Below are 18,277 nucleotides of genomic sequence, written 5' to 3'. Positions count from 1 at the left end.
CCCTATAAACCCACATCCCGCTACAGAAAATATATATCAATTAATCTTTTACCAAATTAATCAATATTAATTAGCAATTAATTATAATTAATTAATTAATCCTACTAATTATTAATCAACTTACCATAATTAAATTACTTCCCACCCTATTCCCCTATAAACCCACAACCCGCTACAGAACATATATATCAAATAATAAATTAATTAAAATTATTTTCCTATTATTTTCACATAATTACCAATTAATTATAATTTTGTTAATAAATCCTACTAATTACTAATCAATTTACCATAATTAAATTACTTCCCACCCTACTCCCCTATAAACCCACAACCCGCTCCAGTACAAAAACATAAAATTTACTTATAAATGTATTTATTATTATATTAAATTTATACACATATAATAGTAATTATTTTAAATACTTAAATTAAACATATAACACTATACAATAATACAAATATCGATATTAGTGTCATCGAAATTAGTAACATCGATATATATGCTATCGATATTGCTAACTTCAATATTACTTACATCGATATTAAGTATTTCGATATTACTTACCTTGGGTCGATATTCTGTCCTACGATATTCTTGCCTTCGATATTATGCACCTACGATATTTCAGACTCGATATTATGGTAGGTCGATATTTCCTACTCGATATTTTGACTGTCTACCGCTCTCACTACCATTGGCCAAGAGGATGGTGAGATGGGAGTCAGAGGCAGCAGATTAGGTGAGGCACGTTCAAGTTCAATTTTTCTAGCATTATCGGTGAAGTGTGCTGAGAAGTCCTTCCCACTGGGGCAAGAGATCTTGGGTGCAGAGAGTTGGTTGGAGGGGTGTTTAGCTTGTCTTTCCATTATTCCAATTAGTGTTTTTGGTGCTGTCAAGCTGTACCCAGTGGTGATCAGTTTTGGCAATATGGATATTCTTTTTATATGTATTACTTCCAAAGCTTTGTGGGTTTGTTTAATGATCTGCACATCTATTGATAAAAGTTTGTCTAGATTATTCATTCAACTGTGTTTCTTTGCTTAGTTGCCGGTCACAAATTTCGACACACGCGAGAAGACGCAGAATGGACTTATCAAGGTCTGAATGAATACATTAGCTACAAAGGAGCGAAGCGGTCCTCATTTATGCGAGGCAGTGCATGTAAAGGATTCATTATTTTGAAAACGGTTTACTTTACTGCTCATTTGGGGTGACATTTCATCCTTCAATTGTTCGGAAATAAGTAGTACGGAGGTTAACTTTTCCAAAGCAGGGTCACGAACACTCGGACACGATATTTTCAAATTAGAGCCTTGAAAAATCCCAGGGGGCGAAATGTGCTTCGGCTGCTGTTGTTCTCCATGTTTTGGGAAGTGAAAATAAAGTAAGGGAAGGACCTGATTCAAGACTGTGCTTAATTTTCAATTAAAAGGACATTTTGCCAGTGGCATAATTGAAAACGTACCTTGTGGAAGAAACTTCACTTTATCCTTTTGACTCCTCCGTTGGATTATAGATATAATGATCGAGTGTGCTTGGGTGTATTTTGTTCATTCGTTTTATATGTACTTCTAGACATCCTGAACTGTTTGAGGTTTATGATGGAGGGTGAGTTTCTCCAAAGTCTCTCCGTAAGCCTTAGTTTGTTAGTTAGGGTTCCTCATTAAGTGAACCATTAAACCAGGGTTCGGGCTGTTTGATCAGAACTTTAGGAAAACACTTGAACGCTTGACACAGAACCATTAAGGCTTCTATAAGTAAGATTAGAAATCTAACTGCAACATAACATCAATTCCTTCAATCAGAAGAAATGCACACACATCCAGTGGACCACAGGACATGAAGTTTGTCACAAAATGAGGCAACCCAAGTAGCGTACCAAGTAGCGTATCAATGTTCATTATGAAACCTGAAAGAAAGTATTATTGTGATGCCCCGAAAAATTGTGTTGGTGATTGCGTGGGAGCTCAGTTCCGAATAGCTGAGGCAGAAAGCCCTGTGAGCGGGCTAAACACCAAGGGCCCGGTTCACAGAATGAACTTAAGACTCAATACTAAACTTACTACTATTTTGGTATTCACAGAATGCACTTACTACTTTTGGCATTCACAGAATGAACTTACTACTTTTGGTATTCACAGAAGTTAGGATTTTGTCTCAAGTTTGTCTTAAGACAAACTTAAGACAGACTTAAGACAGACTTAAGACAAAATCCTAACTTCTGTGAATACCAAAAGTAGTAAGTTCATTCTGTGAATGCCAAAAGTAGTAAGTGCATTCTGTGAATACCAAAATAGTAGTAAGTTTAGGATTAAATCTTAAGTCTCGGGCTCTAAATCATGTAATGAACAATGGTTAAGACATGACTCTTACTGTCAGGCTTTTCCCCTGTTCTGAAAGTAGTAAGAATTACCTGTCTGCATCAAAATCATTACTTCATTTGGTTTCTTCAGACCAGGTTTCTGGATAGTCAGCTTGTGATGGAAATATGCACCTCCAAAGCCTCCTCACTCTTCCGGATAATGCTGCATTTTAGCCTAGTTTAAAGGAGATGATTTAAAGTGCATGTGGCTAAATGCACTGGTATACTGGTTACAAAGCGTGGTCATAAACTCCAACCAGACATTTTGTGACCAGTATCTAATTTTGTGAACCAACCTATGTATTAATAGGGTAGTTTGCAAAGTAGAGAATAGAAAATGTTGGAAAGGGGGTTATTAGTAGTGGTAATATGTATCTGCACTGGCAATAAGACCACTAACAAAGGCTCAGAATATGTTATATGGCCTTTGGGATATTGTCGACATTGCTAAGTTAGCATGAACGTTGCTGCCATGATGTTGCTTTTGCGCACGTTACTACATGACATAATTTTTGGAAGACTCTATTTATGCCTTTTACATGGGAACTATCAGCTTTTCACTTTCTCTGCTGAGTTCCTGGAGTTTAGTCTGAACACATTGTACAAGGTCGATAAACAATGCCCCTTGTTATTCTGTTCTGGTCAGTCCCTAGCACCTAGACATAACATGCTAAACACAGCTGCAATGCTGGAGACTCATGCTTTGCTATTACGGGGGTGCATGTTGTTTTACCACACACTTGGAGAAAGTCTTTCCATGGAGAATGGCTATGCTATTCCAATGATGTAAACCTTAAATCCAGGATTTAAAGGTATGGGGTCTGCTGTCAAAGCCCAGAGATCTTCTTTTTAATAAATACAATTCATCCAGTCAAGGGGAAGGTGGTTAGGCCTCATAGGCCTCCTAGTCCTTTTTCCACTGGCTTTATAAAATGACTTCACCCTTCGTATTCAATGGAATTGTAACAATGCTAATTGTTCTGGGTTTATGCATTTTGCTGCTGGTAGTGTCTCGTATACTGTATTGTAGAGTATGATAGTTAAAATAAAAAATGTGAACTATTACAATGACTGTGCCAACTCTTAATGTGGACAAGTACGAGCGAGTGAAAGGGTATGTCTTGCTACCGCAATTCCTGAGAAGAGTCAGGAGTGTTGTGTTTGGAGTGTCTAATCATTTATAGCTTCATGATTTTTGGGTTAGACACAATGGGCCCGATTCACAGAACTAACTTAAGACAAAATCCTAAATTTACTACTTTGGTATTCACAGAAGTTAGGATTTTGTCTTAAGTTTGTCTTAAGACAGACTTAAGACAGACTTAAGACAAAATCCTAACTTAAGTCTGTCTTAAGTGAATGAATGAATGAATGAATGAATGAATGAATGAATGAATGAATGAATGAATGAATGAATGAATGAATGAATGAATGAAATGGGTTTTGTAGAGCGCGACTGCTGCCCCAGGGCGTCCAAACGCTAGGAAGAGGAAGTAGAGCTCTGAGGGACGGGGGGAGAGAACCAGGGGGAGGTATTAATTTCTGAAGAGGAATGTTTTTAACTCTTTACGGAAGGACAAGAGGATGGGGTTAGATCTTAGGGGGAGGGGAAGGGAGTTCCATAGTTTAGCAGCATTGAGAGTGAAGGACCTGCCTCCTGCTCTGGACCTTTTGATTCTGGGAACTGCAGCAAGGAATGCGTTCGTAGATCGAAGTAGCTTGCCGGGGCAGTAGGGGGTGAGAAGTGTGTGGTTGATCTCAGGGCTAGCTCTATGGAAGGCTTGATGCGATATGCACAGGGTTTTGAATTTTATTCTTTCCCTGACAGGGAGCCAGTGGAGTGACCTGATCCCTTACTTAGCCGATTCTCTGCGGGGAATCTGGAGTACGAGCTGCACAGTTCTGAGTGCGCTAAAGTTTCTGCAGCACGTATTCAGGGGCTCCCAAGTAGAGGGCGTTGTTAAAGTCGAGTTGGGACTGCATGAGGCCCTGAATGACAACCTGCTTAGCTTCCAAGGGCAGAATTGGAAGGATCTTTCTCAACATTCGGATGATTCCGAAGCAGGTTGCTGCAGTTTTAGTTGCCTGAGTATTAAAAGTGAGGGTTTAGTCCAACCAAACTCCCAGACTTTTGATGTGCTCCTTTGGGGTTGGGGGTGGGCCTAAACTGGAGGGCCATAGCCGGTCGATGGGGGTGGGGTTGGGGGTTCCGAGGAGCATGATCTCGGTATTGTCGCCGTTGAGTTTTAGTGAGGATGCTGTCATCCATCTCCTAACATCCTCCATGCAGGCTGCCAGATTGGATTGGGGGAGCCCGCTGTTCTTCTGTGCCAGGGAGACCACCAGCTAAGTGTCGTCCGCATACGAGATGATCTTGATGACATATTGGCGGAAGACCTCAGCCAGTGGTCTCATGTACACATTGAACAGCGTGGGGCTCAGGGAAGAGCTTTTGGGCACCCTGCAGTTTAGAGGTCTGCTAGTGGAGCAGAAGTCACCGTCGAAGACCTGAAAGGTCCTTCCGCTCAGAAAGGAACCCAACCAGTCAAGAGCGTCTCCGGAGACTCCCAGATCGGATAGTCGACACATCAGGGTTTTATGGCACACCGTATCAAATGTGGCACTCAGATCGAGGAGGACCACTGCCACTGACCCCACTCGGTCCAAGATCCTCCTGGATTCTTCCGTCACGGCTAAAAGAGCCGTTTCCGTGCCATGTTTAGGACGGAATCCTGTTTGGGTGGAGTCCAGTAGAAGATTCTCTTCGAGGAATTTAGTGAGGTGGAGATTAATATGCTTCTCCAGAATTTTGCTTGCCCAAGGCAACAGGGAGATTGGACGGTTGTTGTTAGGGTCCGTGGGATTGAGATTGGGCTTCTTAAGTAGTGCTCTCACCATTGGCTGTTTCCAAGAAGGGGGAAACACTCCTGTTTGCATGGAACTATTAAGTAGCTCAATGAGGGTGGGGAGGATGACTTGGTTGGCCATGTTCATCATCCGCGGGGGTGCTGGGTCGCGGGGAGAACCTGATTTTATCTGTTGTGCAAGGGATTTGAGTGATTCTAAGTCTAGTGGTGGAAATGTATTCAAGGATACTTGCGGAGCGTGTTCTATAGTGCTTGGAGGTGGTGGTTTAGCAGTGATAATCTCTGGGCCGGGGGCTGCGAAGGATACATATATTTTATTAATCTTTTGAAAGAAAAATTCAGCCAGCTCGTTGCATCGAGCTATGGGATTGTCAACTGGGGCTGTGGGGGGGGGAGATTTAGAAAGGTTTTTAACTATTTGGTATATTTCTCTTGGCTTAGATCTAGCTGCCATGATTTTCTCTTTGTAGTAGATGGCTTGAGCTGCATTTATTTTGAGTTTATATGCCCTAATGACTTCCCTATAACTGTTTTTTTCAGTGATGACGTATCCTAGGCGCCACTTCCTTTCCAGCTTTCTGCACTGACGTTTTAACTCCCTGAGCTCCTCCGAGTACCAGGGGCAGTTTCTCGTGCTCTTTTTAACATGGTTTTCCTGGTGGGGAGGACGGAGTCGATGGAGTCCTCGATCCATTTATTGAATTTCCTGCTGTCAGGTATGGGGCTCTGGGAGAAAGAGGGCTTTGAGGTAGATAGGAGGCTCGACCACTGCTCTGGCGGGAGTCTAGACCAGTTTCTCATCTTTCGTGAAGTAGGAGTGGGGAGAGTAAATCTGTGGGTGGACCAATTAAGGGGAATGAGAAAGTGATCAGTCCAGGGGAGGTGTGTGATAGTGCCAACCGTAAGGATGGGGCAGTTACAAAAGACCGGGTCAAGTAGGTGATCTTTGTCATGAGTGGGGGACCGAATTAGTTGTTCTAGTTGGATAGTGGCTAAGCTAGAAACTAGCTCATTGGCGGTGCTGTTGGTGCTGTTGTCGAAGTGAATATTGAAGTCACCCAGCACCGTGAAGTTGGAAGAGGACATAGCAGATTAGGCCGCTAATGAGGGTAGTGAGTAGTGGAAGTGGTTCAATGGGCCTGGAGGGCGATACACGAGTGCCCCTTTTAGACTGTCGTTGGGGGTGAGTTTGAGGCAGAAGGACATGCTTTCGCAGTCTGGGATTGGGTCCACTGGCACTGGTATATAGATTTATGGATAATTGCAAGGCCTTCTCCTTTTCCCCTTGTGCGTTCCCTGCGAGAAATCGGGTAACCTGGGGGAAGTGCTTGAATCACATCTGGGTCACAGTCTGGGGTTAACCAGGTTTCAGTTAAGAAGACGGCGTCAGGAGTCCGCTCGTCTAATAGCAGGAAGATTTCTGCGCTATGTTTTGGCATGGACCTGCAATTTAGGAGCAGTAGGGTGTAGTTTTGCTGGGCCGGTCTGAGCCGGGCGGATTGGAGGTTAGTGTTGCAATGTTGACAGTGGGTGGGGAGGTTCAGGGGATGATGTCGGTGAAGGCAGCTAGCTTCCGTGGGGGGTTTAAGTGTGAGGAGGGCAGCAGCACTATAATGAGTCCTAGGAGGGGGGCCAGGGGGAGTGGCCCCTGTCCCCGGCCGGCCACAGACGGACGCAGACGGGCTTGCCTTTGGCGCGCCTTCGTCGCGCTGGCGGCGCGCCCGCTGCCCGCGTCCCCTGCGCGTCCAGGGGAGGCACATTATTTAAGGGGAAGGGAGGGGGCGCGACTTATATAGGGATTGGTGAGGGGGCGTGGCCTCCCGGCAGTGGGCGTGACCTGTGGGCTCTGGCAATGGCGGCGAAACAAATGTTTCCTACCCGCGGCAGCGCTAAGATCCGCTGCGCGGGGATGTCAGGTAGCTTTTGAGGAGGGAGTGCCCAGGGACAGGTGAGTCAAGTTAAAACAACACACAAGTACGATTTACATTTTTTTTTAAAAAAGATCGAGCGTCTCTCCTGGCTAATCGCCTCAGGAGTCTGTGTCCTCTAAAGCGTTCCATCCGCGGCGCGACTTATATAGGGATTCTTGAGGAGGCGTGGCCTCCCGGCAGTGGGCGTGGCCTGTGGGCTCTGGCAATGGCGGCGAAACAAATGTTTCCTACCCGCGGCAGCGCTATGATCCGCTGCGCGGGGATGTCAGGTAGCTTTTGAGGGGGAGTGCCCAGGGACAGGTGAGTCAAGTTAAATCAACACACAAGTACGATCTACAGATCGAGCGTCTCTCCCGGCTAATCGCCTCAGGAGTCTGTGTCCTCTAAAGCGTGCCGTCCGCGGCGCAACTTAAATAGGGATTGTTTAGGGGGCGTGGCCTCCCGGCAGTGGGCGTGGCCTGTGGGCTCTGGCAATGGCGGCGAAACAAATGTTTCCTACCCGCGGCAGCGCTAAGATCCGCTGCGCGGGGATGTCAGGTAGCTTTTGAGGGGGGAGTGCCCAGTGACAGGTGAGTCAAGTTAAAACAACACGCAAGTACGATTTACAGTTTTTTTTTTTAAAAGATCGAGCGTCTCTCCCGGCTAATCGCCTCAGGAGTCTGTGTCCTCTAAAGCGTGCCGTCCGCGGCACGACTTATATAGGGATTGGTGAGAGGGCGTGGCCTCCCGGCAGTGGGCGTGGCCTGTGGGCTCTGGCAATGGCGGCAAAACGAATGTTTCCTACCCGCGGCAGCGCTAAGATCCGCTGCTCGGGGATGTCAGGTAGCTTTTGAGGGGGGAGTGTCCAGGGACAGGTGAGTCAAGTTAAAACAACACACAAGTACGATTTACAGTTTTTTTAAAAAAAGATCGAGCGTCTCTCCCGGCTAATCGCCTCAGGAGTCTGTGTCCTCTAAAGCGTTCCGTCCGCGGCGCGACTTATATAGGGATTCTTGAGGAGGCGTGGCCTCCCGGCAGTGGGCGTGGCCTGTGGGCTCTGGCAATGGCGGCGAAACAAATGTTTCCTACCCGCGGCAGCGCTATGATCCGCTGCGCGGGGATGTCAGGTAGCTTTTGAGGGGGGAGTGCCCAGGGACAGGTGAGTCAAGTTAAAACAACACACAAGTACGATCTACAGATCGAGCGTCTCTCCCGGCTAATCGCCTCAGGAGTCTGTGTCCTCTAAAGCGTGCCGTCCGCGGCGCAACTTATATAGGGATTGGTTAGGGGGCGTGGCCTCCCGACAGTGGGCGTGGCCTGTGGGCTCTGGCAATGGCGGCGAAACAAATGTTTCCTACCCGTGGCAGTGCTAAGATCCGCTGCGCGGGGATGTCAGGTAGCTTTTGAGGGGGGAGTGCCCAGGGACAGGTGAGTCAAGTTAAAACAACACACAAGTACGATTTACAGGTTTTTTTTTAAAAGATCGAGCGTCTCTCCCGGCTAATCGCCTCAGGAGTCTGTGTCCTCTAAAACTGTCTGTCTCAAGACAAACTTAAGACAAATCCTAACTTCTGTGAATACCAAAAGTAGTAAGTTTAGGATTTTGTCTTAAGTTAGTTCTCTGAATCGGCCCCAAAAGCTAGTCGGTTTTGGTATTTTGGATACTCAGGTGATAGGTTGGTACACCCCTATACAATGAGGTCCTGGTTTTCTGCGCATAGTTCTGTGTAGGTGCAGAATCCCCGCATTAATAGGTCTCCGAAAATGATTCCCCTGCTCAACCCTTGGTAGTTTGGCTGCGAACAGGCATACTTAACTTCAGAGACAGGTATGAAAAACATTTAAAAACACCAATTCAGTAAATAACTAAGACGCAACACACAATAAAAATTCAACATCAATTTATAAAATAGGAAATATTTTTATCATTAAAATGGCACCAAAACTAAAACAAAATCCAATGTCGGGAATCTGAAATATGAATTTTCAAAGATTTAGCACTACATAGCACATAGAAACCTATGGAGCCTTTTGGTACTTCTGGTTGTGCTGGTCTGGGTCAAAGTCAAAGTTTCAGACTGACCGTGATGGAGCCCTGCGGTAGATCTCAGTCAACGTTTTTACCTTCTGACTTAGAATTTTTGTAATAAATGAAGAGAAATCCAAAGATATATTGATAAGTCCAGGATTTATTCAGCTGCAGCACAGTACTTCCAACCTTCAAGTACACGATCCCAGTATCTCATTTCACATCATAACAATTCTAAATGGAACCACATGGATAGTGTGCATGTGCAACATAGGACAAAGGTTCTATTAAAAGGGAAATATGTACAGGGATAGATTAAAAGGGAAATACCAAGAAGTTAGAATATAACACATTTTCCCCCTTAAAGAAAAGAAAAGGACATTTACCTTAAATGCAGTACATGCAATATCAAAGATGCATATATGTATAATAAAACAACTAGGGTACACATTTTGAAACTCTTCTAACATTCCATCTTTTCCCATCTTGAGTAACAACACTATTATGATATACTCGCATAACTTTCATTGGCTTACCAAATTTGTTCTCTCCTTTAGCAATGTACCCTGGTTTGCGAATCCTAACAACATCCCCGACCATGAACACTGGTAGTTTAACTTTCATCCTAGAATCATAATTGCGTTTGTATTTGTCTTGTTTGAGCTCCACTTTTCCGGCCACATCCTTAATATTCACATCAGTCACTTGTTGACTACAACTTATCACTCTTACCGCTCTTATTGCTTGTTTCCTCTATCGTTTTCATCCATTTGTTAGACTGTTCGAAAGCTTTAGCAGTTGAGATGCACTCCAACAAAGTTGGGTTGCCTACAATCCACAACTGTTCTTGTGTTTTCTTGCATTTAACATTCACAATTATATTATCTCTAAGCATCCCATCCTCGTCGCCAATTTTGTAATAAATGAAGAGAAATCCAAAGATATATTGATAAGTCCAGGATTTATTCAGCTGCAGCACAGTACTTCCAACCTTCAAGTACACGATCCCAGTATCTCATTTCACATCATAACAATTCTAAATGGAACCACATGGATAGTGTGCATGTGCAACATAGGACAAAGGTTCTATTAAAAGGGAAATATGTACAGGGATAGATTAAAAGGGAAATACCAAGAAGTTAGAATATAACAATATCTTCTGGAGCTTTTCTTCCTGGGGTCAATCGAAGCTCTCAGCTACTCCGGTTTTGGTGAGTGTTCGCCGGCTTGCCTTGTGATGAACTTCCAGTCAAACTTATGGAAGTCAGACCTCCAGAGCTTTCTAGCCGGACGAACTAGAGATTCAGGTCGGCTTGCGCTTGAAGGTGGGCAGCTTGACTTTTGTGGTTGGTCCTGGTCATCTTTTCTACATTCAGACTTAGAACGATTTATGGAGCTTTTTCTTCCGGGGTCCCTCGATGTTCTTCACCAACCCGATTCGGTGAGGGTTCGCCGGTTTGGGTTTCCACCAACACCCGATCAAACTCTGGAAGTCCGTCCTCGGGAGCTTTTCAGGTGGATGAACCTGGACGGCAGGTTGGCTCACGGTTGAGGGTCGGCGGCTTGTTTATTTATTTAAAGGGTTTTATATAGCACTGGCTAGACCCGAAGTTATCAGAGGGCTTTCGTTTTCAAGAAAAAGCGGAAGGTGCACTTGTAGCAAAGTCAGACACGTAAGCAGTAATTCCAAAAATATTTATTTTATTCAATCAGTCTTTAAAACGGGCGCATCCCTCAATTTACTGTACATGTGGATTGGTTGAGCTGGACCCTGGTCTGTTGTTTGTTGTTTGTTCTTTGTTTTCTATCGTTACGCTTTACTTAAGATTCCACATAGTTGCCAACATACATCAGTTACAAGTTACCAAAGATGCCACTAAAAACTTTTAAGGAGTATGGAAGAAAGGGAAAATGGAGTGGGGAAGGGAAATGGGAAAGGGGAAACAGGGGTAGGGTATAGATACGACAGAGAGACGAAGGGAAGGTCTGCCCAAGGTCCCGCTGGGTAGGTCACGCCGGGAGGGAATCCGCAGCCCATCTCCTCTTCAGCTATCAGGTAGCTTCACTGGGCATCGGTCAAATAGCTAAGTCTCAACAGAATAACATAAAAGAGATAGAAGACGAGAAGAAAGGAGCATAGAGGGGGAAGGGGGTAGGGTGAATGGGAAGGAGGGGCATATGACAGAGAGACGAAGAAAAGTCTGCCCAAAGTCCGGCTGGGTAGATGACGGCCGAGGGAGAATCCACAGCCCATCTCCTCTTCAGCTAGCAGGTAGCTCCACCGGGCCTCGGTCAAATAGTAGGGTCTCCACGGTCGAAGGAAAGTGGAAAGAGTACATGTCCTGGAGGGAGAGCAGGATCAAGGTCAGGTGAGGGATGTTATTAAGTTCAGGTCGATGACCAGTTCGATTGTAAGAGGAGTGGTCAAGCAACGTGGAGTGACCAACTGAGGTGGCCATCTTGAGGTCAGGCAAGGGGCTTATGACCTTGGTGTTAAGTTCAGTCGGTCCCCAAAATGTTCAATGACTCAAAAGCATATGGGGTGTAACCTATGCAGTGATGCGGCGGGAGGACAGGGACAGTGTCTTCTGAGGGGGTGAGTGATGGTGAGAAAAACTACCAGTAGGAGAGGTAACCGGCATTAGCAGGTCAGGCGAGGCGCCTCCAGAGTCATTCTCACATAATCAGGGAGCAAATCTAGGTCATCCCTATAGGTCAATGTGTGACCCCCTCCAGCTGAAACTATCGGTTCAGTGAAAATCCCTAGCCTACCTTCTCGTGGCCGCTGAGGTGTTCCGGTTGTTAGTCTCCTTCCCGCTCTCCAGCTGCATTGATCCCTCATGCTCTCAGGCGCCATTTTGGAGTCAGGCGTCCTCCGAAGCCGAACGGCCGCAGCGTGCTCGGTAAGTCCAAAGTAGTGCAAGGGAAGGGGCTCTCGGCCACCGATCCCAGAATAGGGGGAGGCAGACCGCTCCTCTGCAATGCGGGTGCCAGGTGGGATAGATCCAGGTTCACGCTGAGGCCTCTGTGAGCGAGAGGCGGGGTCAGCCCCAAGCTACCTGTTTGATGTCGGTGGCTTTTCTCTGGACTCTGCAAGCAGGGGCCTGGCTTGGCTGGCCAGGTTGAGTCGGCTAACTTATAGAGCTTTTTTCTAAAGTTCTTCGGACTTCTGGAACTTTTCCCTGAAGCTCCTTTGAGGGTCCCAAAGTGTCCAAAACTTTCTCTAAGAGTCTGGAAGCTCCAAGATGGTCATTGAAAGTGTGGTACTTCAATTCACTTACAAATCCACTGGTGGTAATCCAGGCTGTGGATTCTTGGTGATTGTGGTCCAGGTGAGTTCTGTTAGCCTGTAGCTTACAGAGAGTCCACTCTTTAGTCCTTTCGAAGCAGGTGTGATCCACAGGGCAGTAGATCCAGATTGTGCAGCATGCACAGTCAGTCAGAATGCAGGGCCTGGTTGATGCAAATCAAAATTGCTGCATGGGCCCTTCTTCTTCCTTTAGTTTCAAGGAGCAGAGTCTAAGAGGCACTTGCCCCTCTCAGATAAATATTCAGTTTCTCTGGGGTCAATCAGGAGGGCAGTCGTGTTCAATGAGATTCAGACCACGACCATTACCTGTGGCACAATGGTATCCCAGAAAGCACTATTTCTCCAAAATTCAATTTGGAGGAAGTCCCTGCAGAGAGGTGAGAGCTAACTAATCCAACCTCCAGGACAGCTAATATCCATATTCTCCCTCCCCTGGGCATCTGAACATTCCTTCCTTAGCCTGGTATTTGGCTGGGTTCAAAGAGTAGGGGTGTATATAAAACTGGTTTCACCTGCCTGTCTCCTCCTTCTATTGAAGTGCATTGTTTATGACCCCTTCCCCCTGGCTCCCAGAATTACTCTTTATCCCCAGGGACCACTTACCACCTCTTCAAAGCAACCTGGCTAATCTACCTAACTCTGGCCAATCAGGACAGAGCACTTGAAGAATGAAATTTGGCTTACAGACAAGAAAGTCTTATATCTTCTTGCCTGTACATTTTAGGATACATTCAACAACAGCATGTTGTTGGATTTATCATTACCATTCTAGTAAATACTGGAATTATATTTTAGTGATTCTCCTGGCGGCATTTATTAGTTATTAACTCCTTGCCATTTTAACCTATGTGGCTTTTGCTCTGCAATGAGGGAGATTAACTGGGCAATTTCTCCAACACTAGGGCTTATAAAACATATTTTATAAGGCCTATACCTACAGGACCCCCACCCCTGGGATGCCTAGGGGAGACCTTAGAGGTTCTGAATATTAAACATTATTGAATATCCTCACTCCACAGTGAAGTGGTGTGGCTCACTGGTTAGAGGCGGCAGACCCGGAAGCAGAGAACGGCCTGGGAGCAGGGTTCAATTCCCGATGTGGCAGGGTCGTGGACCAGGGTCAGCGGACTCGATAATTCTCGCCTCGGTGCCTACTCTAACCAGGGATCACACTCGGCAACTCTTGGCATTAGCTTGCCTCATCTCTACAACAGCCCCTCACATTCGCCGGGGATGCCTGGTTTCACTTTGGAAATACCCAGTAGGGACCATCTCACAGGGATCGCCAGGACGGGTTCCCCAGCGTTCTACAGTGCCACAATGCCTCAGGGCAGCAGTGCGCTTTACAAGACCACATACATTACATTACATTACAGTGCTCCAAGCACAAAAGGTGAATTGGGAAGCACTTTACTCCAATGTGGGAAGTCAAATGTGCAATATCACTAAACTCAAAGCACATAAAACATATTTTATAAGGGTTCTCCTTATAAAAACCTAAACCCCCCACCAATGGGACATCTAGGGCAGATGCTCGGCGTACCTAATATGCCAAAACATTGTAGTTCACTAATTCTTAAATGTCCCAAACATCAAAGTCGAATTTGGGCACAATTGTTATTTTAAAAGCAGTCCTGCAACACAGGGCTGCTTTTAAACTGACCTCAGGCATCAGCAGTGCACACATACAAGTGCAGAAAGGGCTGCTGGCCTCTAAACTGCCTTGCCCTATTATATATTAGGGACTTAAAAGTAGTTTTGAACCGCCTGCCCTTTTATGTACTAGGGCCTTATAGGGGAGGTCAGGTCAATCATCGGGATACCCTAACCCATAGTGCACCCTAGTGTATGTAAGTGTTATCATTGTATTCTAATTGTCTTTTCAGCATAGCACTGGCCCTGGGCCTGGTTAGACAGAGCCCAGGGACAGTCAGAGTCAGAAACCACCAGTACCAGTCAGAAAAAAATGGGGTTTCCCAGGACACAAGGATGACTTTTCAACAGTAAGGTATAATGGAGTGTGTATACTTAATAATTGAGCTGAGCACAAAATGCAACCCCTTATTATTTTCTACATTCAAAGGGATGGTGGATGTTACGCTAGGAAGGGAAAAAAGGGTAAGAAACTGGGTATGCAAATTTGGGATCTTTTTATTCGATGGAAGTTAGGAACCGATTGCTGTAAGATGGAGAACTTAATACACTGAATATTGTGTGTATTTGAATAACTATGTATGATTTTGTGTTATATGGTTTTGTATTTCCTTTCTCCGTTGTATATATGAATTTGTGTTCTACGATTGTGTATTCTATTGTGCCCTGCCCATGTCAGAAGGAAAAAATGGGGAAAAAATTCTTCAATAAAAATATTTTAAAAAAACAAAAAACCAAAGGGTGGTGGCCTGCAGGAAACAGTGTTCCTTTTTTTTAACAAAAGTTTTACCTTTTTTTTAAACTTCGTTGAGATGTAGCAGTGATTATCTGGACTATTGCTTACACCTTCTCTCCAAAGCTGCCACCCTAACTAGCCTTTCCCTGTGAAAATCACTGCAACTTGGCAGTCAGTAACTGTGCAATGATTTCCTACCTGAATTACGGTCATAACTATTGACATATATGGTACAGATTTTTTACTTGAAAGAAACACCTAAAACACAGCACTTTCAAACTGTGAATTGGTAACCATTTCTAAACCCATTTTATTAGGTGGTAAAACTTTACCAGCTAGTAATGTTGGATAAACTAAACCTCTAGATTAGCTCTGTAAGGTTTGCTTTCACACCCACAGATGCCTGAACTTAGTTCAGTCCATCAGCACTTGAATATAAAAAAAAGTTATTACAGTCCCTCATAACCTCACTCAGTACATAGTTGATGTCATGTCCATGCTTTCTGGGTTACTAACAGTCCCTTACAAAGGTTTCATGGATGCAGTGGTAATTCAGACACAATTCTGTGTTTTGCAATATCACACACAAGCACTTCACTAAGAGAAAGTTGCTTTACACTTTAAAGGGGTTTTATTTCCATAGCCTCATCATGTTGTTTAGCACAATTACAAGAATGTTATTAAAATAGCATTAATGCATGTTGGTAAACGTGAAAATACGATGAACATTTCTACCAAAATCTTAATTTGTAAAGCGCGAACTACTCACCTTTACCGGTCTCAAGGCGCTGGTGGCAGTCAAGGAAATTAAGTGAGCTATTGCCCAGAGTCACATGGTGCTGAGCTGCCGCCGGAGCGGGGGATCGAACCGTGAACCGTGTGCTCTGAAGTTAGCTGCTCTGGCCGCTGCATCACACCTATCCATAAAATTGAAATATGTTCAGGCAGCCTACCACCCTAAACCTACTTGTATAGGCTATACTGTGAGAGCCTGCAGCAGTTTAACTTGCATCTAGAGTCTCTTAGGAGGATTCAGTGCACTGCAGGCCTGTGTACAGCAAGCAGCTATAATTATAAGTAGCCAGGAGTGAGTGTTTAGCTCATCTCATACCGGACTTGAACTGGTTTCAGCTCTCTGCTTAAGACAGGATGCCGCAACAGTACAGCAGTCTGGCAGTCTTTGTCACTGGCACTATCCTGTGCATTATTCTGTGGTGAAGGACCTCTATCTCAGTGACCAATTGATGAGCCTTTTATGACGTTGTTCACTGACCTCATCTGATAAGGGAGGAATGAGGAATATTGACATAGTCTATGTGCATCATTATATTAGTCTTACATGCATTTGTAAAAATCAAATATGGTAAATACACATTAATTTAGACTACATTGTGTATGTTATTGCAGTTATTGCTGTTGGCTGACCCTGAAGCACAGATATTAAGAAGTTTGTTCTAAACTGATTTTATTAACTTTAATTTTAAGTGTTTTATCAATGTCACTGTGTGGCTCACTTAACACCTTCCCATGTTCATGGAAATATGTGGACAGACAGCATTTACGTCAAAGGTAAACACGCTGATGACTAAGTAGAAAGGATGAAAATGGAGTCTCAGCCTGCTCGGAGTGGGGTCTTGCCTTAGGATCTTTACATCATCAGTGACTTGTACTTCTGAATCTGACTCCTTGGACATATATATGGCCAAGGATTATGTTTGATTTTGCAGAACAATACATGATCTCGGAAAAGAAAAATATAACATTCTAGACATTAGATCATTTGGAATAAATCCAAAATAAATACACTTATTTGAATATATGGAAAGCTTCATGAGAGATATGAGAACATAAAATGGGAAGAAACTATGCAGTGAGCTTCGATTTCAAGCATTTAAGAAGAAATGTTAAAAACCTTTCATTATATTAAAGAGAGCATACATTTTTTTTAAATTATAAAAGCATATTATATCATGATGTCTATTAAGAGAGATGTGTTTTGTTGATTAAACAGACCAGGCACGGTATTGAATATGTCAAATTGGAAAAATAATGCAGCTCTGAAAGAAAAAGAAAACATTGTTACTTGAAACTATTCTTCTTTACTACACTGTCTTTATCTTGTGCATGAGTCTAGTTTCATGATGAGTTACTCTTTTAGTCATCATCCAAGGAGATTGCAATGACCTCAGACTCACACACTATACGTATGATCATGAAGAAATGCAGGCAATGCTTGCACATTGCTCTTGGCTCGTGAAGTGCATGGACGAGGAACAGTTGCAGTTCTAAAACAATAAACAATGGTGAAAGTTCCTCATACACAAGGTCAAATAACAACAGTTACACATAAGAGTCAGTCCTCAGGAAGCTCGTCAAAAAGTGACACTGGTGATACTGATTCATCATAACGAGCATCCTGCAGTAGTGACAAATGCATTGTCTTTAATTGTCTCTGGTGGTATTGTAATGGTTGCAGGAGCACTTCCACGTCTAGGAAAGGAATTGTGGCTACTCAAAATGTAGATCCAAGGTGATTCCTACTGGACAGTTCATGCACCAGAAGACAGGTTTCACGTTTAGGACACCCATTTAAAGAAAAGACAACATATAGTTGGGACTGTGTCTGAAAAGCCAAGCATGTCCCAGGTAGTAGTCAAAGGTTTCTCGGTATCTTTGCTCAGCTGGAAATGTCCACTTCTTATTGTCAATTTCCTAGTTGTATCAGGAGAAAGATGGCAACAGCACAGCCAACAAGTAGAAGTGTGTTAGAAAATCTTCCAAAAATGCTGGAGAATAAAGATTGGAATTATGTTATTAGTTCAAACACAGCTCTAAATCCATCTACCAAACCAAATCCAATGTTCTTAAACAATTGCACAATACCATTTGTTATAGATGTTTTGAAGATCGTATGGACAATATCATCTAAGTCCGATGAGGATTGTATCTGTAACACCATCTGCATTTTCAAAGCCAATATGGATGTCTGTAAGTTTTAGGGGTTTGCTGCAGAAGTCAATAGGACTTCCTTTTGGGGGGGGGTGGGGGCGGAACTCGTGGAATATCACTCTGTAGAATTCCGTGGAGTTACATGAAAACTCTGCGAGATCCTCCTGGACCTCTCTGCAGCGCCTCAGTAACGTCGGAATCCAAGAGAAGGCACTGGAGTGGATCATCTCGTTCCTCGCCGGAAGAACCCAGAGAGTCCGCCTCCCCCCTTTCAGATCCAAGGCCACCGAAGTCGTCTGTGGTGTACCACAATGAAGGCACCTTGGGGTGGCATTCATAGAATGTCCACCCACGGGCTGCTTTGGGCGGCAGCACAGTCCAGGACAGGAGGTGGTCATGATTGGCTGGCTACCGGCGCGAACCGCGTTGTGCTCAATTTTCAAGCGCGCATTCAACT

The sequence above is a fragment of the Lissotriton vulgaris genome, chromosome 1_2 (assembly GCF_964263255.1).
Source record: "Lissotriton vulgaris chromosome 1_2, aLisVul1.2, whole genome shotgun sequence".
In the NCBI taxonomy this organism is placed as follows: domain Eukaryota; kingdom Metazoa; phylum Chordata; class Amphibia; order Caudata; family Salamandridae; genus Lissotriton; species Lissotriton vulgaris.
This window is presented reverse-complemented; position numbering follows the sequence as displayed.